Source organism: Polypterus senegalus, chromosome 9 (assembly GCF_016835505.1).
Source record: "Polypterus senegalus isolate Bchr_013 chromosome 9, ASM1683550v1, whole genome shotgun sequence".
NCBI lineage: Eukaryota > Metazoa > Chordata > Cladistia > Polypteriformes > Polypteridae > Polypterus > Polypterus senegalus.
The window spans coordinates 5,007,492-5,029,984 of record NC_053162.1 but is presented as its reverse complement, the minus strand read 5'-3'; the positions used below and the strand labels follow the sequence as shown (position 1 = coordinate 5,029,984).

General features: G+C 41.7%; 1 protein-coding gene and 1 non-coding gene across 2 annotated transcripts in view; both read left to right on the top strand.

Annotated features, from left to right (window-relative positions):
* LOC120535078 (golgin subfamily A member 6-like protein 6) overlaps nucleotides 1-21,413 on the top strand; it is a 122,212-nt gene extending 100,799 nt beyond the window's left edge. Inside the window, exon 11 of the mRNA XM_039762626.1 lies at nucleotides 21,389-21,413. The gene's annotated coding sequence lies outside the window, so the exon portion shown is untranslated. The remainder of the gene's footprint in view (nucleotides 1-21,388) is intronic.
* On the top strand, nucleotides 12,420-12,548 carry LOC120536146. Its single transcript, XR_005635052.1, has one exon. It is a non-coding gene; the product is annotated as a U6atac minor spliceosomal RNA (small nuclear RNA).
* Nucleotides 21,414-22,493: the final 1,080 nt, after the last annotated feature.

Sequence of the window (22,493 nt, the reverse complement as noted above, 5' to 3'; positions counted from 1 at the left end):
ACACTTCTGCTTCATTTTAGTTGTCTCGCTCATTAAGATTTTGAACCCTTATTGCTTATTTTAGTCTTAAAAATAGTTGTATTCTTGGTGTCAATTGCTCCTAATTAGCAATAAGATGCAAATGACAGAAGACACCAGCATTTCTCCATTTAGCTTGTTTCCATTTACACCTGTGTGTATTTATCAGGCACTATTGGATTTAATTAAATACTTGGAAGGAAAGTGAAGAGAAAAAAGTAAAGGACTGAGAATTATTCATCCATTTTAGCCTTCAAATCACTTGGATGATATCCTTAAAAAGGGGAAGAAAATCCAGGATATGAGAATGAGCTGACATAGCAGAGTTAAAGCACTAACAAGCTATGAAATTAAATTATTGGCAAGAATTGCTTTCTAATTAGGCAACCGGGTTAGAACAAAAACCTGCAGCCACGGCGACCATCCAGGACTGTGATTGAGGACCCCTGCTCTAAAGAATCGCAAATCCAAAAATGGCAATCACTTTCTGTTCCCTCCGATCTTAAGAGGGATGAAAAATCATGGAGGGTGGCAGCGTCCAGGGAAATTTAATTGGCTCTGGGAAGACGCTAGGTTTGACCCTGGGGTGCTGAGGCGATGTGCGCATGCGCTTTCGGCACGGCTTGCTTCTGGCATCCGTGCATATATACAACCTTCATTTAGTAATGTAGATGGCACTTTTGCCACTTGCAATATGGCTGATGCGCTGCTGTATCGTGTCGACTGGGCAACACGGTGAATTTGCCGTCTACCTATATACAGTATGTCTATGGTTCCAGCAGCCAGACTGATGTGACTTCTGGCTCCGGTCAGATGACATCACTTCCAGATCATGGCATATAAAACCTCCATCTACCCAAACTAGTTCCAGTTCAATCCTGGAACTCAACCTGACAACAACTTGTTTTCGTTAAACCGTTGGCACACCAGGGACAATATATGGGTGGCTGCCAAAAAACCTTTCCAGTGTGTTGAGACTCATTCTTTCACAACTGTAAAAAGGTTTCTCATTCCCAAGGTGTCACACAAGATGCATCTCCTGATGGATAAAAGCAAAGAGCTCTCTCAGGACCTTTGCAGCCTTACTGTTGCCAAACAAACTGATGACATTTGTGACAAGACGTATTTCTGAACTTTGAAATGTTCCAGAGAGCACCGTGTGGGGCCATAATCTGGATGTGGAAAAAAAAATCATGTTAGCTATAAACTGGGCACGACCAGGTGCTCCTCACAAGATTTCTGACAGAGGAGTCAAAAGAATAATCCAAAGAGTTGTTCAAGAGCCAAGGACCACTCATGGAAGAGCTTCAGAAAGACCTGGAATTAGCAGGCCCAGTTGTTTCAAAGAAATTGAACATTAAGTGATGCACTCAACCACCATGGCCACTATGCACACTCACCGCAAAAGAAAAAAGCATTTGGACAAGCCAATGAAATACTGGGAGAATAGAGTCTGGTCAGATGAGACCAAAATTGAACTCTTTGGACGTCATTGCACACACCATGTTTGGAGGATAAATGGCACTGCACATCACCCCAAAACTTCATAGAACTGAAGGAAGGATGAATGGAGAAATGTAGCAGGACATTCTTGATAAGAATCTGCTGCCATCTACCAGGATGCTGAAGATGAAATGAGGGGGGACATTTCAGCAAGACAAGGATCCCAAACACACAACCAAGGAAACTCTCAGTTGGTTTCAGAGAATAAAGAAAATAAAGCTGCTAGAATGGCCGAGTCAATCACCCGACTTGAATCCAATTGAAAATCTATGGAAAGAACTGAAGATCAGAGGTCACAGAAGAAGCCCCCGGAACCTTCAAGATTTGAAGTCAGTTTGTGTGGAAGAATGGGCCAAAAATCACACCTGAGCAATGCATGCGACTGAATTCTCCATATAGGAGACGTCTCTAAGCTGTCATTACTGCTTTAAATTTCAGTAAGTGTGTTCAATACTTATTCCCTATGTCATTCCACTTTATTACACATAATTTAATTTATGGACTTATTTGTTTTGATTTCTTTGTGTGGATTACTTGGGTTGTTAATGACATCTGGTGAAAATTTCATGTCAATAGCCCCATTAGAAATATATCTACTGAGAAAAATGTTGATGTTTTCAACAATTATTTTCCCTGCTATACATGGACGTTACCAACATTTTATTAAACACTGTCTTTAGACCTTTATCTATAGTGACTTACAACATCTGAGATATAACTGGTTCAATTTGCAGCCATGTGAAAAAGTAAATGCACCCCATGACATACTTTTGATGGGGGATTTTTAACATATATGGAGATCTCAAGATTTGATGTTTATTTAAACAATACATTTAGATTAATATTGGCTTGCACCTTTATCTAAAGCGACTTACAATGTTTGAGATATTAATGGGTTCCATTTAATTTGCTTTTTTCCCCGATCGGAGAGACAGCCAAGTGAAGTGACTTGCTCAGGGTCACACAGGTGTCAGTAGTGGGATTTGAAGCCAACACCCTCACCCTCAAAAACCTTAACTGCTATGCCTGTCTACAATGAAGGCATATCACAAGCTGTAAAATGGAGTCGTGAAAAATAAAGTGCACCCCAGGAAATCTATCTTATTTTAAGCTTAGAAGGACATATTAAGATTATATAACAATATAACAAACATCTGGGCGCTTTTACATTTTATAATCCACTGTGTTGTGCTTCAGACCTCCCCTGATTTGGGTTCAAATGTCCTCTTTGCTCATTTTTGATTCTTTTGTTTGTATTAATTTTATTTATTTGGATTTTTCCTTTATTTAAGGCGCAGTGGTGGCCCTGAGGCTATGGATCTGCACGATTGCTGTTTCGAATCCCATAAAAATGCCAGAAGTGACTCTACTCTGTTGGGCCCTTGAGTAAGACCCTTACCGTGCAATCGCTCTGTCCCGGGTATGACGTTAATCTGCATCCAGTCTGTAAGAAGGTCCTCCAACTGGCAGGGAAAATTTGGGGGTTGGTGGCAGGATTGGCACTCCAGCCACCATAAAAATACCTCACACTGTTCCAGCATGGTGCTGAGGTGTCCCAAACCAGGTGGTGTATTTTGCGGTGGGTGTAGCGATACGTTATCAGTGCAACCTATCAGTCCAAACAGCTGTCCATTCAAATAAAAACAGAATATCATTAAGCAAAGAAAACAAAACCTTCCCATCAGAGAGACAGCAGAAACACCAGGGGCATCACGCATAACGCCGTGCGTAGAATTCACACTAAAACATGGCATACGGACAAAAGCAGAAATGTTCGTACGCACAAAAATATGCATAAATCTGTGTGTTCGCCAACTTCCACGTTCTTCCGCTCCATAAATCCCGGTCAGTGTGAAAAGTAACGCACGTGCCTGCTGCCACTCCCCAAACTCCTCCCAGAATTATGCCTCTTTGAATATGCAAATCAATATATAGATAGATAGATGGATAGATAGATAGATAGATAGATACTTTATTAATCCCAGCATTTAAGCTCAGCTTTCTGTGAAAAGGCAAAGGCAAAAGCTGGGGGTGAGCGGTGGTGGGGTTGTGGGGGAGAAAGAAACAGAAGAAATTCAGCAAATACCAAGTGGAGGCAACGATAAATGTACTATTTGGTGTTTTAAACAGTGGTATAAACAACAAAAGGAAGTTGATCGAGTTACATAGAGTGTCGGAGAGACTCGAAAACTCAAGTTCACAAAGTCGAACAGTGCCCAAAATAAAAAATTTGTCAGATATCAAAGTCGCCATGAAAAGGCGAGTCGTAGCCCACCATCTGAGTGTCATATGAAAGCTCATTAGGGTACAGGGAAAACACAGACACAGTGGGAAAAAGCTCGAAATGTCCACTTTAATAACGTAGTTTATTTTGTCGTTAAAGTAGAACATCATAAACTTCATCTTTAAATTGTTTAATTTACTAGTTTCTCAAATCCCATCATAACTAAAGCAGCACGTTAAATGCTTTGTTTTGTATGTGTTCTTCTATGTGCTCTATGTGTGTGAATCACTACATGCTTACCGGCTTTCTCTTCCTCCGAAAGGACACAGAATCAATTACATTTGTGATATTACAGCTGTCCGAATAATTTAAATACTGAGATGTATACTTGATACCATTTTCATGATGATAGGAATTAAAGCATGTTATTAAACGTGGGAACATTGTGGCGCAGTGATAGTGACGAGCTGGCACCTCCAACAGAGATTGTTCCTGCCTCCCGCAAAATGCTTGCTGCGCCGTGCTCGACCTTCGATGAAATAATTTATTGCAGCAGTACTGTCTCCTTCAAACGTACTAAACTCTAATTCCTGTCCTTCCATTTTCTTTCTCCAAGTAACCAATCACCACACAATCAGCTCTGTAATAGACGTTAAGCCATCTGTAAGCTTTGAATGCCGATTCTTCAAAACTTTTAAGAGAACATTGAAATATCTTCGTAGTACATGTTTAATTATTCTATCCATCTATCCTTTCAGTGTCACGCCAGCACAAGCAAGAATACAGCGCGAGGCAGGAACAATCCCTGAACTAGCTAGCACTGCGCCACCGTGTCCTCACATGTTTAATTGTTAACAATATAGATTATTTAAATGATGTTAACATTTTATCTGTATAATATAATAAAAATATTTTGCTGCATTTCACCTTAAAAATTATATTGTCATCATATGTTAATACGCGCTTTATAAAGTGGCTCAGGTTATGCAATATTATAACTGTATCACAAGTTTACAGTGAGGTGATTGTACTTATAAGTACTAACAGTTCTACAAGGAGCACTTGATGGACTGATTGAGTGCGTTTAGAGTTCTTGGGATGAAACTGTTTCTGAACCATTAGGTCCCTACATGAAAGGCTCTGAAGAGTTTGCCGTGTGAGAGAAGTTCAAATAGACTGTGTGCATGGCTGAGGCAGCGTGTGCTTGATGCTGTCTCCCAATAATTCTCTTTCTGACCAGCTGCTGTAGAGCTGTGATTCCACACTCAGATACAGTGGGATAAATACTTGAGAGTAACAATGCTAAAGCAGTTATAGGATTTGGAATAATTTGACCATTCTGTGGACCATTGTATTGTTACAGGTTAATTACAATCCGATGCCTTAAACTAATAAACAATATGCGGTTAATTTCAGTGTATTTGATAAAGCCGCATCAGGGACAAAAGCACTGCTTTGACGCTGGGTGCCGCCAGTCTGTAAAACCGAGCGGAGAACTTGCGTACGCCAAGCATTTAGCTGGCATGAAAATGTGTGTGGCTTTACGGCAAGTTTAGGTTTTACACATCGCGATGTGAGCGTGGAAACGGGCTTACACAACATTTTTGTGCGTAGGCACCGTTTACACATGAGGCCACAGGAGTGGCCAAGTTAACCATTGGGCAGATTCTTACAGAGAAGGTACACACTGGCGAGCTCAACAACACCAGAAGGTCTGGAAAACCGCAGAAGACAACTGTGTCGGATGAGAGATATTTCATTAAAACTAGGGGGATCTGTCCCCTGGTCACTTCCCTTGCCAACCCCCGGATGGGCGATATGCGCTAGCCACTTCGTGGTTAGCGGATGTACAATTTAAACAGATCATTATTTTCATGGGAATTGTCACATATGCATAATAGAACTAACTATTTTACATTGCAGCGAGTAAATAACCATAGTAAAAAATAGTAAAAAATAATAAATTGAAAGAAAATTATGTTTCATGTTGCGTTAGAGGTATTCATTGTGTTATACATTTTCGTTCTGTTTGCCTTTAAAATTGACACGCAAATACCTTTTAAACTTACACTTTTATTGTAAAACTTTGTATCGGGGCTACATAATAATAAGTATTTTGGGGTTTTTTTGTCTGTGCTGAGTGTGTTTTATTTTCATCGTCCCGTTAACTGCCTGTTATATGTGCGTCAGTAAATGATGTCCCCGTAAGTGAAAAGGGAAAGGATGATGGAGGGAGACCTCAACTCAAGATGGAAATCACCTGCTGGATCCACCAGTGACATCCGGGACATTCTGCATTTAACCAAGAGGAGCAAAACATTTGGGGGATAGGGGAGCTAGAGAGAGATATCGAGAAGCGAAAAGAAGACAATTTAGCCATTCATTTACCAACTCATCACTGCCGATTGTTACTTTATTCCACTGCATGCTTTTTCAACCTCCGATTCATCATCACGACAGCCAGCACCGAGGAACCCCAGGGCTCAGATTCATCTCAGCCATTGCCAAGTCTTTCACAGTGAGGTCGTTTTGTTTTCGGGAAGGAGCACAAAAACACTACAGCCAGTATCAATATTGCCGGACTTTATTAACGTTGGACTCATTTATTCAATTCAATTGTTGTGTTTAAATAATCTGTGTTTGTATTTGTGTTCCGTGTTTCCATTTATTGTTTAGGGGCAAGGGAGGGTTTTTGTAAATATCTGTATATTCCTGCATTTATATAGTAATTAGTCACTGGTGTCATTGGGATGGTGGTGTTTTGTGTGCACATATCTACGTTATTGAATATTTGTTTGTCTCTTCCACTTACAATATATCGTGTTTGATTTTATATTCCTGTCTACTGTTTGCTGGCTACTTTGTCGTGTAGGGAAAAAAAAAAGTACAACTTGTAAGGAGTATGGCTAGTCATTAAAGCAAGAAGCCTCAGGTTATCCAAGGAATAGACTTGGTAGTGTAGTGGCCGGTCTTAACAACTTCAGTAAAAAAAATATTTGGAATTAACTTTTCATCAATATCGCACTGAATTTTGATTCCGTGTTTGGACTTTTATTGTGACAATGCAACGTATAACTGCCTGTGAGTGAATATCGTTCCTTTCTCTCTAATAAACCAACCTTTTCAAATGTTTGTCCCTGTGATTTGTTAATTGTCATATATGATACATCCTTATGTAATTCGGCTGGTGTTAACGGTCATAGAAATTCTACGGATATTGTAACTATTTTACATTACAGAGAGTAATTAACCATATTAAAAAATAGTAAAACATAATAACATATGTAAATTATGTATCATGTTGGGTTATACAATTTTGTTCTGTTTGGATTTGAAATTAACACGCAGATACTTTTTAAACTTATACTTTTACTGTAAACTAGTGCTGGGAGGTATACCGGTTCATACCAAAAACAGTTTATTTTTGTTAAGATATGGAATTTTCTTATACCGCAACACCGGTTTAAATAGCCTAAACAACATTCAGAACGTGGCGCAGCAGGAAACTGTTTAAGGGGGGACCTTTTTCACTGCTACACCACTAAAAACGCATGTAGTGGAGGTATTGAAAATGGACTGAGAACATTCCTAAACTGAAGCTGTAGCAGACGATAAAGTTTAACACGATGACACAGAAGAACTTTTGCCGAAAAAAGGAGCCGTGTCTGTTGTCGGAAGATACTTTGGTTTTAAAAGGTCAGATGTGGACCAAACAACTATTTACTGCAAATGCTGTCGAGCTAAAAGTTGTCACCGGAGGCGGCAACACGAGCAATTTGCTGCACCACCTTAGCCAGCAAACATTGAATACTTTTGCACACCACTGCAATTACGAGCTCCACGGGCCACATCATCAACCTGTGAAACAGTCACACTGGGATTAGTGACAAGCAAAGACACGACTTAGAAACTGGGAGAGGGCTGGAAAAGAGGCAGATTAGCTTGGGAGGCGAAGGGGCCGAGGTGAAAGATTGAAATATTGAAACCAAGACAACCGGTGAGGTACAAGAAAGTGAAGATTTCCAGTATGTTGTGGGGGATAGAAGCAGTATAGCAGAGGATACAAGGCAGTAGCAATGTCTTATACTAAATGCACTTTCTGTGTTGGACAGTGGCTCGCCGTGTGTAGGCCATTGCGGTATACACTGAATGTCCAGTGAATCTGTTGCAATGGACAGCCGGGATTCTTACCCAGCTGGGACGTCTCCTTAACTGAAGGACCGGAGGAAGGAGCTTGCATGGGGCATAACCTCCCCTGGGACGACAGAGGGCAGCCTCCCCTCAGCTTGCTACAGAGCCATGGGTTTGGAGTATGGAGGCTCCACCCGGCTGGGGCCTGTGGCCATCGCCTGGAGGGTGCGTCGGGGGCGCATGAAGAATGGCTGAGCCTCCCTTTGCAGGGCTGCCGCCACACCCGGAAAAGGACTGTGGAACACCTGGAGCACTTCCGGGTGCTCTATAAAAGGGTCTGCCTCACTCCATTCGGGAAGCCAGACCCGAGTGGAAGAAGCTTGCTGGGAAGAGAAAGAGAAAGAAGAATAGCTGTGTGCTGAGCCTGTTGTTTACTTGTGGCTGTGGTGGTGTGAGACGCTTGCTGAAGAGTTTTCCTAAAATAAATCCGCTCTTTGTGCTTTTCACTTGTGCCCTGTGTCGGTTGTGTTGAGTTTGAGAAGCAACAGTGCCATCTAGTGTCCACACTGTAAAAGATGTAAAGAAGATTTTGTAGTAACTTTAACACACATTGGTGAGACATTTTCTATTTTCACCAAGAGGGTTGATAAATTTTATTTTTACTAATAGTGTGAAGGACACCTTTGTTAGACCACTGAGAACTGTAAGAACACCAGACAGCAACAAAAAGGGTGAAACAGGGTGTAGCATGGACTATGGAGTTCATCGTGGCGTCAGTCAACAGCATTAAATATATTATGGCTTTTTTTTTATTATTATTTCCACAATAAACTTTTACATACAGCATTACAGAAAACCTGTTTGAATATCCACTTTAATAAAGGGGTACGTGTCTGTCTGACTGTCCAATTGCTATTTTTCTGTAATTCCAAAAGATGGCACATCACAAACATTAATATTGCTTTTGAGAATCCCATAACAAATGGCACATAATGAGACACATTGAACTGCAGAACCATACGGTCATCCCAGTTTTTGGCAGACGTTGCAGACTATAATGGGAAGCAGTTTAATGGCAGATGTGACATTACTCACATTTATACTACATACTAACTAAACAAAGCCCTAATCTTAATGACACTAAATCCTAACTTTAAGTTACCTGAATATTACTTCCACCAAGAAACTGCTTTCAAAAACTGTGGTGATGTACGGCTCTGCAGCTGGATATTACCGCATATAACATATAATGCATATTCCAATAGTCGGTACATAACATTCATAAGTACAAATATTTGTAATTACTACAAATGTTTGTGATGTGCCATCTGTTGAAATGACAGAGGCACAGGAACCAGAGAGACACACTGACACTTGTCCTTTTATTAACATGGAAAGGCTGATTTCTGTCCATCCAGCATTTTCTGTCTGCTGGAGGTTTTCAGCACTGATGTCTTGCAGTGCAGTGTGCCCATTTGGCTGATATGTCTATGTTATATTTCTGTAAACGCTGTGCTAATGTTTGTGTTGAACCATCTGTTGGAATGAGAAATGCATTGCATTTTATTACGACAAATGTTTGTGATGTGCCTTCTGTTTGAATGAAATAAGCAATGCATGTTATTACTAGCAATGTTTGTGACGCACCACCTGCTGAAATGAGAAATGCATTGCATTTTATTACGATAAGCGTTTGTGATGCACCATCTGTTGGAATAAGAAATGCATTGCATTTTATTACGATACACGTTTGTGATGCTCCATCTGTTGGAATGAGAAATGCATTGCATTTTATTACGACAAATGTTTGTGATGTGCCATCTGTTCGAATGAAATAAGCAATGCATGTTATTTCTAGCAATGTTTGTGATGCGCCATCTGCTGGAAAGACAGAGGCATAGCCACTAGACAGACATAGATACACAGAAAAGTGCAATGCTTTTTATTACCACATGCATTACAAATACATTCCAATAGATGGTGCACAGTAAATGTTATTTCTGAGGTCAATGTTGATTACTGAGATTTTGACCCGTCTTAAACTGGTAGCATAACTGGTATTGTATATAACCATACTAATAATAAATTCAAAATAGTAGACTAGAATAAAAGAAAAAAAAACAAAGAAATACTAGCAATCATATTAACATTAGGGTATAAACCATTAAGTAATAGACAGAAATGTTTAACCAACTTAAAAGTTTTGGATCTTGTGTTTATCTCAAGACTTTTCATTTACCAAACAGTACGGAAAAAGTTAACTACGGGGCTACTACATCTGATCCTTTTACTTTTAAATGTAAACATGTTTAAATATTGATTAAAATTAAGCAGTTTAATTAAAAGATGTATTATAAAAGAAAATATCATCTTCTAATTTGAAGAAAGAAAAAAAAAGCCTGCCGATTTCAATGCAAGCGAAGTGGACATTTCCTTCCACAGGTTTATGGAGAAAGGACAATAAATTAAAGGTGCCCTGCCCAGGAATTGCTCCTGCCTTGTGCTCTTTGCTTGCTGAGTTCGGCCTCAGCTCCCCCACGACTGCAATAAGTGAAATTATAAAAATCTACAACATGTAAGTAGTAAGGAGCTTCAGTGAACTAATATTAGCCACGGGAAGAAAAAGAGTGAGTCAGATAGATATATAGATAGACTGACAGAAAGAAATGAAAGGCACTATATAATAGATAGATATATAAAGATACAATGTAATAGATATGAAAAGACACTATATAATAGATCGATTTTGAAAGGCTTATATACATACTGTAACAACCCGGCAGCAAGCGCTGGCGGAGTGACGCCGTATGGGTAATTTATGTAAATAGTCTGTGGGGAATTTATGGGTAATTTATGTAAAGCTTATTGTTGTGTCGAAATTAACTTAATAACCTAATTGTCTTTCTTGTTGTAAGTGTTGTATGTGTTTGTGCTCAATCAGTGGGGTGGGTTGGGTTATCGCCGTCCGGGGTTGTTGTTATTGTAAATAGTCACCATCAATGAGAAAGATGGCTCTGTAAATGACCTTGACCATGGCTATACAATGCGTTTTAAGCTTTGTTTTACTGGCTATCTGTTAATAAAAAGATACAACAGGACAGAGCTGTATCATTGCTAAGATTCTATCTAAGCAATTGTTGCCGAAACACTCGGAGTCGTGCGGTGTATGGGACACGAGTGCTCGTTATCTAAAGAGCTGGGTGCAGCTGCGTGCATAACGCTGGCAATCCGCTAGCCGACAGCTTGGGAGAGGTGCACGGCAGAGTTCGGCTCTAAAATCTTTAAAGACTCCACCACGGGTCGCTACAATACATTGGGTCAAGAGTTAAACAGAAAAGATACTTTGTAAGTGACAAAGATATGAATGGCAACAGGCAAATAGGAAAAAAGATTTTAATAAATGGCACACAAAAAAGTGTTCAGTTACTTACAAGGTAAATCTGATACATCCGAGGCCCACTTTCCAATTAAATTTCCCCGACTAAGCCAAGTAACACAACTAGTATGAACATCAAAATTAAAAATATGTGTACAACGTGCCCGGGTAACTCGCTACAACGTCAGTCGTGTGTGCGCATGTCTTACGGTGTCGTATCGATTTTTTTATATATATCTACATTTTAACATTTCTGTTGTTAAACCTGATATTAATCGTTAATTTCGAAACCTGCACGCATTTCCCTGCATACATTATTAAACAACATTAACCTTTACCTGCAGACTCAAACATGAAGAAGAGGACGTTGCTTCCACTGTGCTTTTTAAACATGCTCACCCCGTTCGCCCTCCCGAAAGGTTTCATCGAAGATAAACGTGGCATAAACTACTACTAGGAAGAAATCTTATCAGCACTGCCTTTAAACTGTAAATACAACTTCATCGCCTCTTCTTTTACTTTCAGTCTATGAAGGTGTTAGAAAGCACACGGCGTATTTTCTTTTTGTTTTCTTTCCGGCTTTTGCAGACTTCCTCATTGAAGGAGCGTGGCTCCGGCAAACATTATTACGTAATACTCGAGCGTGCACTGTGATTGGATGATTGTCCGAAAGGCAGGTCATATGTAAATCAAATGGATTTCTGACATATATGAAGATACCGTTTCATTTTTTTTAATTCTAGTTTCATATGTTATTTATTTAGTATTAAAAGACTTATACTTTAAGTCTTTGAAGGTGTTAGAATGCGCCTAACGTATTTATTTCTTTTTTTTCTTTATTTTTGCCTTTTGCGGACTTCCTCATAGAAGAAGCACGGTTCCGGTCAATTTTACTACGTAACCCTAGCGTGCTCTATGATTGGATGATTGTACGAAAGGCAGGTCATATGTAAATTTAAAGGAGTTCTGGGATATGTAAAGCTACCTTTTATTTATTTTATTTTTGTATTTTAGTTTTAATTTAATTGCAATGCAATATGTGTTTTCAAAATACTCAAGTTCATTTTATATATAGGAAGTATTTAAAGGATTTTTTTTAAAACACCACAATGTTAAGAATATTAAGTTTTTGAGGGTTTATAAAGTCTACGGGAATGGCAAATAATCGTGTTGTATGAAAGGAGAGAAGGTTAGCACTCCCCTTGACAAGGATGGAAGAGGTCCTAGTGGCCTTACAACACATATACGGTTAAGGCATTGCCACCTACTTCGTGGCATCTCTAACCAAGTTTTTCAACAGTTTTGATTTTAAACATCTGTAATTTTTTAATTTAAAATATTTTTGTGAAATAAAAATAACATAACATATGTATTTGTATGTTCATTTAACATGTCATTATGATCACAACCAAATAGATTTTTTATCTTTGCGGAGACTTGGAAAAATATGTGTTAAGTTATCAGAACATATTATTCTTAAGAATCAAAATTTTAAAAAGCCTCTTCAAAATGAATAGAACCTTTTCAATGGATTAATTAATAAACACTTAAACATGTTTCTTTAAGGAAGCATAGTAATGTAGACAAGTGTTTTTATATACATATGCTGTAAGTGAGCTCCCTCAAAATCAGTCCTCTGTATGTTTATAGTTAACATTTTTTTCAGTCTTTAGTCACAATTTTTTAAATACAATATGACAAATACAATAATACAGATTAACAACCAATTATTGGAAATGACAGCTGAATTTAGGCTGGGATACATAGACATTATGTATTAAAAACAGGAAATATACATTGATAAGAGATCACAGAATTAACTTAAATAACAATGATTTGAAGTAAAGAATAGGTTTTATCAGCTTTACTGCTTACTAGCCTTAACGTTCTTTTTATCTTTTTGATTGAGCTGCCCTGTGGGACATCCTGAGACTTTTCGAGATCCCCTTAGTGTTGCTGGCTATCATGGCCGGCCGGTACACTGGGACTGTGAGTGCTGTGTAGAGTGACGACAGAACCTCTCAGTTGATTCTGGGGTCCATCAAGGGTGTGTTCTTATTCCCGCTCTGTTCAATGTTTGCATGGACAGGGTGTTGTGCAGGGTCATGGGGTCCAGCGGCTGTGGGGCATCTGTTGGCGAAGAGAGATTCACAGATTTTAACTTTGCTGATGATGTTGTGATCTTCGTGGAGTCCATGGAGGCTCTGAGTGAGGGCTCTCAGGAGTCTGCGAGTGTCCTGTGTCACACACGTGCAAGTAGGAGGCAGCTAAAGGGTCTGAGTAAGTGTAATAAAACATCCGACCAGGGGGCGGCAGAGTGCACTGACTGTCTTTCTCAGTTCTGCTACAGACCTTTCCCGGGAAATCCTGCAAGGTTCCAGCGCCTCAGAAGACATCATTTTCGAAGCCTGCCCCTTTGATGACATCACTTCCGAAGACTGCCCTATCGATGAAGTCACTTCTGAAGCCGGCCCCTTTGATGACGTCACTTCCAAAGCCGGCCTCTTTTCTGATGTCACTTCCGAAGCCTGCCTCTTTGATGACATAACTTCCGAAGCCGGCCCCTTTGCTGATGTCAGTTTCTCTCCAGACCTTTAAAGCCTCTATCTTGAGCTACTATAGTCATTTCTTTGTTGGACTCTGTGATATGCACATCGTGCTTCTGATTTAAAAACCCTTTTGCAGCTGGGAAAAACAACATTCGGGTAGCTGCCCCAAACCTTTATGATGTCTTGGACTCTTAATTCTTACACCTGATAAAAACCAAGAGCCAGGCCTTTAATGACCTCGTGGTCACAGCCATCAGCAGGGTGTCTGTCTGTGGATAGCGTGTCGACCTCGTCATCGAGAGGTTTACTTACCTCGGCAGTGACATTCATGTGACTCTGGTGACTCTTCCTATGAAGTCAGTAGACGGATTGGGAGAGCATGGGGGGGTCATGAGGTCACTAGAAAGGGGTGTGTGGCGCTCCCGATATCTATTCAAAAGGACGAAGGTCCAAGTCTTTAGAGTCCTGGTGCTCCCTGTTTGCCAGACATGGATGCTATCCAGTGACCTGAGATGAAGACTCGGCTCCTGTGTCTCTCCGGAAAAACCTTGGGTGCTGTTGGTTTGACTTTGTGTTGCTCACAGAGTCCCAAATGAGGCACATGACCTGCATTGTGAGGAAGCGACAGTTACAGCACTACGGCCATGTGGCGCGATTCCCCAAGGGTGAACCATCTCGTAGTATCCTCATTGTTGGTGACCGCAGCGGCTGGACCAGGCCAAGGTGATGCCCACATAACACCTGGCTGCGGCAGATAGATGGTCATTTCCGGAGGGTGGGACTGAACCTCACGTATGCCTGGAAGGTTACCAGAGCTGTTTTGTCGCGTGGTGGGTACGGCAACACGCTGTACCAATGCACGCTCTCCAACACGAACCTGAACCTGAACCTTACATTCTTTTTATGGCCATGAAGAGGGATTCTATATCACGACAGAACAATCTAAAGTTCGGTTTTGTGTTTATAAACAGGCTCTGGCTTTATGAATATGATATTTTAACCAAGAGACAAAGAAGTTTTAATCAAGCTCACTCACTTCTTTGGAGCGCCCACCATATTTTTAGAAATCTGTACAAGTTTATAGAAACAAACAAACAACAGAGCAACAACTTCTGACCAAGAAATGTTTGAGTGGGCACAGCTATAAAATAAGTGATTCATAGTTTCATCTTCCATTTTGCAAAATGAACACAAAGGAGACACATCATTGCAAAATTTACTTAGCTATCTGTTAGAAGGTGTGACACCTGTAGGCGTAGGGCGTAGCAGCCACTCAACCCGATACAGACAGACAGACACAAAAGGCACACTTACAAAACTCACGCTTTAAATTTCTTGCTCTCTTTCCTAGTACAGCACCTTACACAGTGCTCCAATTATCTTGTCTATGTTCTTTCTCTTTTTCTCTTCTGCCCCCTCTACTCCTCCCTTCACAAACTGTCAGACTCCCAGAATGGAGTGATGCGGCCCCTTTTATGTTGTCCTGGTGTGGCGAAAGTGCTGTATGGCCACCCAGAAGCACTCCTCGTGTGCCCGGATTTTCTTTCAGCAGCGCTTCCTGGTGTGGCAGAAGTGCTGCAGTCCATGGCTCCAGAATCGTCCAAGCGCCCTCTCGTGTCCCGGGGGAGGTATTGCCTCTATCCCTGTCTTCTCATCCTCTATTCTTCCCAGCTGGGCGAGAGCCCCGGCTGTCTGCCAGAAAGAATCATAAAAGTAAAGGATTTTAAAATGAACTTCCTCAACTTTACTTGGAACAAGAAATGTGTTTGAAGCAATTCACATATTACTCAACTTTGATTTCCATTCAACATAAGCTCTTGAGATTCTGTGATCCGAAATTACATTTTTCAGTCAGTCATTTTCCAGCCCGCTATATCCTAACTACAGGGTCACGGGGGGGGTCTGTCGGAGCCAAATCCAGCCAGCACAGGGCACGAACAAATCGCAGGCAGGGCGCCAACCCACCGCAGGGCACACACCAAGCACAATTTAGGAACGCCAATGCGCCTAACCTACATGTCTTTTGTGTTCAGTGGATGTTCAAACTTTTCTTTATACAACCTCCAGTTAATCCAAAATGCTGCTGCAAGAATTATTACAAGATCAAGAAAATACAAACACATCACTCTAGTTCTTAAATTAGAACACCGGCTCCCAGTTAAGTTTAGGGAAGATTCCAAAATCCTCATTTTAACATTTAAAGCATTAAAATGTCAAGGTCCGGCTTACTTGTCTGAACTTATCATGACTTACAGTACAAACCAGAGCGCACATTAAGATCTCAAGATGCTGGTCTGCTTATGATTCCAAGGATTAATAAAATAACAGTGGGAGATCGAGCTTTTAGTTACAAGGGGCCCTAAACTGTGGAGTGGTCTGCCTACTACTATAAGAGATGCTCCTTCGGTCTCAGCTTTTAAAGACTCACCACTTCAGTTTAGCACACCCTGCCTAGAGCTGCTGATTAACTGTACAGACTAACAGTTGTTAGTCATTAGCACTAAAACATCATTAATTTAATAATTATAATTTGTTACTCACCCTCACCTGTTCTGTTTCTCTTCTCGGTACTCACATGTGGCACCTGGTGCCACGGCACACCGGCCAAGTTGTTCTGCCTGCCTAAGGTAAAGTCATCTCTGATGGAGGATGTTTACAATTTGTCCTGGGTTTGACGTTAAACTGCATCTTGTCCTACAAGCGGTCCTCCAACTGGCAGGAAAATCATGGGGATTGGTGGCAGGATTGGCACTCCAGCCATGGCAAAAAAAGATCTTCACACAGCTCCAACATGACAGAAAGGACTTGCTGTCCGCAGGAGTACCTCTGCTGCTGCTACCCATAAGAAGGCTGCTCACATTATTAAAATAATAGAACAATCTGGACGAGAACAGGCCATTCAGCCCAACAAAGCTTGCCAGTCCTCTCCACTTATTTCTTCCAAAAAAACATCAAGTCGAGTTTTGAAAGTCCCTTAAGTCTTACTGTCTGCAACACTACTTAGTAGCTTATTCCAAGTGTCTGAAATGAACAGCACACTTCAGGTCCTTCCATGACATTTCTATTGGGTTAAAGTCAGGACTTTGATTTGGCCATTCCAATACTTTTATTTTAGTCTTAGAACATTAGAACAATCTAGATGACATTCAGCCCAACAAAGCTCGCCAGTCCTCTGCACTTATTTCTTCCAAAAAAGCATCAAGTCGAGTTTTGAAAGTCCCTAACGTCTTACTGTCTATCATAGTACTTGGTCGCTTATTCCAAGTGTCTATCGTTCTTTGTGTAAAGAAAAACTAACTAATGTTTGTGTGAAATTTACTCTTAACAAGTTTCCAACTGTGTCCCCATGTTCTTGATGAACTCATTTTAAAATAACAAAATAATTACGAAGGGGAATGGCGGAAAGCCCTCGAGAGCCCCATTCCTGGAAGAGTCAAAACCGTCGGAGAGCCAGTGGGGTCAGGCCTGTCGGGGATAGTTTTGTCTTGCTAGAGAAATATATTGCTCTACTTTCCCCTTTTGCATTATTGATAAGGAGCTGGTGGTGAATTTTAGGAGGCCCAGGCCCTTCATGGACCCCATGATCATCAGAGGTGTCTGTGTGCAGACCTATAAATACCTGGGAGTGCAGCTGGATGATAAATTGGACTGGACTGCCAACACTGATGCTCTGTATAAGAGAGGACAGAGCCGACTATACTTCCTTAGAAGGCTGGTGTCCTTCAACATCAGCAATAAGATGCTGCAGATGTTCAATCAGACGGTTGTGGTGAGCGCCCTCTTCTATGCGGTGGTGTGCTGGGGAGGCAGCATAAAGAAGAGGGACACCTCACGCCTGGACAAACTGGTGAGGAAGGCAGGCTCTACTGTAGGCACGGAGCTGGACAGTTTGACATCCGTCGCAGAGCGACGGGCGCTGAGCAGACTCCTGTCAATCATGGAGAATCCACTGAATCCACTGAACAGGATCATCTCCAGACAGAGGGGCAGCTTCAGCGACAGACTGCTGTCACCATCCTGTTCCACTAACAGACTGAGGAGACCCCACACTATGCGACTCTTCAATTACACCTGGGGGGGTAAACGTTAACATTATACAAAGTTATTGTCTATTATACCTGCATTGTTATCACTCTTTAATTTAATATTGTTTTAATCAGTATGCAGTTGTTGGTCTATCTATCTATCTATCTATCTATCTATCTATCTATCTATCTATCTATCTATCTATCTATCTATCTATCATATAGTGCCTTATCTATCTATCTATCTATCTATCTATCTATCTATCTATCTATCTATCTATCTATCTATCTATCTATCATATAGTGCCTTATCTATCTATCTATCTATCTATCTATCTATCTATCTATCTAATATGTAGCCTTTGTCAGAATGCCTCAAATCCCACAGACTTACCACTCTTTATAAGGTATTACAGTATATAACTTCTCCCCACCTTCCCTTCTACATCTATAACCTCAGGCAATTAGGTGTAGTAAAAGACAAGCAGGAGTTAAGTTACAATTTAAACAATGTATTATTGGTAATATTCATAAATAATAACAATATGCAAAGTACATTTGAATATTGGCAACCATACAACCTGATAAATGGTGATGTGTAGTTTCAGGCGGCACACAGACTTGTTAGTTACTTAAAATGTCTCTAGTTAAGGCATTATTTGAGGTCAGCTTTCTTCAGAACAGGCTGCATGCCTGTCTCAATATGGCTGCCGAGCTGTGCTCTTCATTGTGTTGTCCTTTTCAGTTCATGGTGTGATGGTCTTTCAGTTTGGTAAGAGAGATACTGAGGTTAAGCAAGCACATTTATAAATTCTCTGTCCAACCCCTAGAGCCAATAGGCTTTTGATACAAGCAAATGCAATGAAATGGAATAAAACATCTTCACACCTGCCACCCCCCCAAAACCATTTGTTGAGCTAAAGTTTGCAAGTTAGGCAGCCCGACTTTCCTATAGGGGTTGACTAATAGACTTCGGTGAAACACTTGCCAAACTGGTTTCAGGCACTTCCCCCAAACCCGTCGTAAAATTCACTTTCCTGGCTTTGTCCTTTTGGGGGGTTGTAAACATGAATGTTTCTCACTAATGTAACACTAAAATTACATTGCTTTGCCTAAGTTACAAATGAAGACATACAAAATATATATCAACTTGTATGAACAATCTCACATCACAACAGGGATAAGAACTCGTGAGGTGCTGAGGCATCGCCGGCTGCACGGTAGCACTTGGAGCCCATGAGGTGGCCCATCTGGGTAGGTGTGTGGAGCATCTTGTCTTTCCGGCATGATGATCATCTTTCTCTGCTGTCGGCGGAGCGTCGTAAACTCCGCATTTCAGTGGTGGTACTCTCTGAGGTGAGCAGACCCGGGACTGGCCTACTGATCTCCATAGGTGGATTCATCTTTTATTGGTCTGGTCACTCTGATGGCTCTCATACTCGGGGAGTAGCTGTTGCTGTAGTGGATCGGCTTCTTCCGATGGTGTCCGATGTCACTCCTTTCAACAAGCGTATTATGAGAATACGGCACTCTCTGTTGTTTGCTCCAACCGCAGTGAGTGATGTCTCGGTGAGGGAGACATTTTATTTGCAACTTCGCACGGTGGTTGATGGGTGCCCATGAGGTGACACTCCTCTGGTCATAGGTGATTTCAGTGCAACAATTGGCACTGACAGGGCTGGCTATGAGGATTGTGTCGCTCCCCCTGGGTCTGGCTACCGTGGTTTTATTGGCTCCATGTTCCTTGACTTTGCAAAAGGTCAGGGGGTACGGATCTCTGGATCCTGGTTCCAGCACCATGAGCCACATTTTTGGACTTGGTACTCTAATAATGGTGGTGCGGTGAAGGAGATCGATCACATCCTCGTGGAGGCTCCTACAGAACTGCAGGGTCTACAGAAGTGCCCAGATTGTGCATTCTGACCACAGACTTGTCGTTGCTACTCTGAAGATCCAGCTTAGCTCCAGTAGGTTACCACTGTGAATGACCAGCCCGGGCACAGACAGACATACAATGTCCAAAAAGCACACTCAGTTTATTTTCAGTTCTTTTCAGCACAACACTACACATGATTGACAACGGCAATTCTGTGTTCATTGGATGTTCAAACTTTTCTTTATACAACCTCCAGTTAATCCAAAATGCTGCTGCAAGAATTATTACAAGATCAAGAAAATACAAACACATCACTCTAGTTCTTAAATTAGAACACCTGCTCCCAGTTAAGTTTAGGGAAGATTCCAAAATCCTCATTTTAACATTTAAAGCATTAAAATGTCAAGGTCCGGCTTACTTGTCTGAACTTATCATGACTTACAGTACAAACCAGAGCGCACATTAAGATCTCAAGATGCCGGTCTGCTTATGATTCCAAGGATTAATAAAATAACTGTGGGAGATCGAGCTTTTAGTTACAAGGGGCCCTAAACTGTGGAGTGGTCTGCCTACTACTATAAGAGATGCCCCTTTGGTCTCAGCTTTTAAAGACTCACCACTTCAGTTTAGCACACCCTGCCTAGAGCTGCTGATTAACTGTACAGACTAACAGTTGTTAGTCATTAGCACTAAAACATCATTAATTTGATAATTATAATTTGTTACTCACCCTCACCTGTTCTGTTTCTCTTCTCGGTACTCACATGTGGCACCTGGTGCCACGGCACACCGGCCAAGTTGTTCTGCCTGCCTAAGGTAAAGTCATCTCTGATGGAGGATCGCAGGAATTGTGGGGTAGAGGGGTCCTTTCATTGGATTGGTTTCAGCTGTGGAATGGCCAATAGGTGGAGAGGCAGCTTGATGACTGAGGTCTCCAGGACTCTAAACAAATCCAAATCCTATTATGTGATATCATCTACTGTTAAATTCTGCTCCATACTTGTAAATTTTATATTTTTTATACTGTATTGAGGATTTGTTCTGTGTATTGTGTTGTATTGACCCCCTTTTTTTTGACCCCCACTGCCACGCCCAACCTACCTGGAAACGGGTCTGTTTTTGAACTGCCTTTCCTGAGGTTTCTTCCATTTTTTCCCTACAAGGGTTTTTTGTGAGTTTTTCCTCATCTTCTTAAAGAGTCAAGGCTGGGGGGCTGTCGAGAAACAGGGCCTGTTAAAGCCCATTTCAGCACTTCTTGTCTGATTTTGGGCTGTACAACAAATAAATTGTATTGTATTGTAACACACAGTGCACCAACCCTCAGTTATGCTCAGTCCTTTACTTTCCTCTTTCTTTGGTTCTGCCGCCTCCATTCCTCGCCCACAAGCTCCGACCTCTTCCACCCTACTCCGGCCCTCGGAATGGACTGAGGTGGCCCCTTTTATGTTGCACCCGGATGTACTCCAGATGTGCCCTGATTAACTTCAGGCAGCACTTCTGGGTATGGATAAAGTGCAGCAGATCATATTTCCAGACCTGTCCAAGCGCTAATTGATGGTGGCCACGGACCCCGACAGGTTTGAGCTTTGAATCCCCAAATCCGTGGCCCCGATGCAACCCAGGGGGGCTTTCCTCTAATGTCCAGGGGGTATAAATCACTCTTTTCCTGGTTTTCTGCTCCTCCAGGTCTCCTGGTAGGGCACGATCCCCAGCCATCCATCACCTACTAGGAGATTGAGCCTGGACTTGGCCAGACTCCAAGACCAGCCTGTTTCTGACAAGTTTACATGCAGTTTGTGTGAGGAACTTGCAGATTTGGGCACAACTGCTTATCCTAGAGTGATGTGGGAGACTTTCCGTGACAAGACCCTGAAGGTGGCTGAGGGTTGTGTTAGTGTTACCAGTGTTCGAAGAAAGAGGTGTTTCATCTCGCAAGGCACCCTGGATATCACTGAGAAGAATCACAGCAAATGGCTTGATGGCAACTCCGGTCTGTACCAGGAACCGAGAAGAATGGCTTTGAGGGCTCTCAGGGTAGATAAGGAGACATTTGTTAGAGGAATCTGTGAGGAGGTGACACACCATCTATGGTCTAGTGACCCATGTCCTGCTTACGGAGGAACTGAAGCATTGAGCAATTTCCGAATCTGTTCCTCAGAGAGTTGCAGTCAGGGCGGCTGATGGAACGGTCCTTATGGATGACACTGCAGACCCTGGTCACAATCCTGCCTGACTGCTGTGTCTGTGTGTAGCAGAGTAGCAGATCCCGCTACAATAAATAATCGTGCTGTTCCTGTTTCAAGCTGAATAAAGCTGGTTTTGCTACAGTACTGAGACTCAGCCTCGTGTTTTGGGGTACAAGACAGGGACTTATAGTGCGACCTCAATTTTTTAGGATTTGCTCTTCACTTCAGTGCTGTTGCTCGGCCCTGGCAATGGACAAACAATCTTCTACAGATGCGGCAATTGCGCTTCGGGACACACTTCAGCGTGTTGCCCCGTTGTGTGTGTGTGTGTGGTGGGAGGAGGGGTCCCAAAAGAGTTCAGAAACCTCACAATATGAAGAAGTAAAGGATGATTCGGCTTCTGATTGATCACTGTGCTGCCCACAACAGGCTTCTTTGGGGTGCAAGACAGGTAACTTATAGCGAGACCCCGATTTTTAGGATTCGCTTGTGTGGCGCTTCACTGAAGCGCTGTGAGCCTGCTGTCGCCTTGCCCCGGCAACGGACAAACAATCTTCCACAGACGTGGCAAGCGCGCTTCGGGATGCACTTCAGCGTGATGTTCC